Source organism: Bos indicus, chromosome 13, assembly GCF_029378745.1.
Source record: "Bos indicus isolate NIAB-ARS_2022 breed Sahiwal x Tharparkar chromosome 13, NIAB-ARS_B.indTharparkar_mat_pri_1.0, whole genome shotgun sequence".
Classification (NCBI taxonomy): domain Eukaryota; kingdom Metazoa; phylum Chordata; class Mammalia; order Artiodactyla; family Bovidae; genus Bos; species Bos indicus.
In genome coordinates, this window is record NC_091772.1 from 26,409,771 (window position 1) to 26,411,388 (window position 1,618).

At 42.0% G+C, this 1,618-nt stretch overlaps 1 non-coding gene across 1 annotated transcript; it reads left to right on the top strand.

The window, feature by feature from the left end:
* Positions 1-587: 587 nt before the first annotated feature.
* Positions 588-660, top strand: TRNAC-GCA (transfer RNA cysteine (anticodon GCA)). Its single transcript has one exon. It is a non-coding gene; the product is annotated as a tRNA-Cys (tRNA).
* Positions 661-1,618: the final 958 nt, after the last annotated feature.

The window sequence follows — 1,618 nt, forward strand, 5'->3', positions numbered from 1 at the left end:
GCCTGCACTCTGCTCCTGTCTGATGTAGAGAATTTCCTTCTGTGAGCTCCATGGGGAGGAGCTCTTAGGACATTTCTCTGCTGCCCCTGAAGAGGATCCTCTACCTAGACACTATTTTAATTCCCTTAAACATGTTGCCAGCCAGTGTGTCTGACTCTATGCGACCCTATGTACTATAGTGCTCACCAAGCTCCTCTGTGCATGGAATTTTTCAGGCAAGAATATGGGAGTGGGTTGCCTTTAAACATAATACCCACTTATATGAAATTAATATTGCCATTTCTCCTGAACTGTCTTCCACTTTTTTCTTTTTACTTATTTACTATGCTTATCAAGACACTTTATTTCGCTCTATTTTTATTGCCTTATCTTGTTGTTACTTATTTAGACTAAGTTACAGGGCCTCCCTTGTGGCTCAGCTGGTAAAGAATCCACCTGCAATGCGGGAGATCTGGGTTTGATCCCTGGGTTGGGAAGATCCCCTGGAGAAGGGAAAGGCTACCCACTCCAGTATTCTGGCCTGGAGAATTAGTCCATGGTGTCGCAAAGAGTTGGACATGACTGAGCAAATTTCACTTTCTTTGGCTTCCCTGGTGGCTCAGACGGTAAAAGCGTCTGTCTGCAATGCAGGAGACCCAGGTTCGATCCCTGGGTTGGGAAGATCCCCTGGAGAAGGAAATGGCAGCCCACTCCAGTATTCTTGCCTGGAAAATCCCATGGATGGCGGAGCCTGGTGGGCTACTGTCCATGGGGTCGCAAAGAGTCGGACACGACTGAGCGACTTCACTTCACTTCACACTCAAAAGCAAGGAAGACATCATTGTCCACTAGTCACTCCTCCTTGTAAGACGACAATACCCTGTGAGTCTGAGTCTCATGTAGTCTTTCCACTTTTATTTTTATTTTGTTTTCTTGTTTTCACCAAAAACTTTGCTGAACTACGTATTCACCATTTTGTTCCACTATCTTCTGCCATTTTTCAATCTACTTCATAATTCTGTCTTCCCCAAACTTTTTATCTTTCTGAATGAACAAAGCACTCTTCCAAGTGTCTTTTACAGTCTTCCAGGGGTTGAAATTTTTTTCCATTAAGAGAATTTTGAAAAGACTCAAATAAATGGACATCCAAAGGTGCAATGTCTGGTGAATATGATAGATGACTCAGAACTTCCCAGTCAAGCTGTGACCGTTTTTGCTTGGTCATCTAAGAAACATGTGCTCTTGCATTATCTTGGTGAAAGATTATGCATTTATGTTCGATGATTCGGGCCGCTTTTCATCAAGAGCTGCTTTCAGTTGGTCTAATTGGGAGCAGTACTTGTTGGAGTTAATCGTTTGGTTAAAGAGTAATTCATATTCTGAATATCTGGAAGATTCGTGTCATAAGAAAATCTCCCCTTACTCATTAACCTGTGTATTTTTGCTCTGCTATATGTCATCATTCCAAGTTCCATGATACATCTTAATTATTATTATGATTAGACATCTCTTCCTTTCCTATTTTGGTTATTCCCATTCTCTGTTCAGGTCACCTGCTCCCTTCACTCCCTAAATGTACTTCCTTTCTTCTAATGTTCCTGAAGCCTGCTGCTTTAACTGACAATTCCTAGGCAAGAAA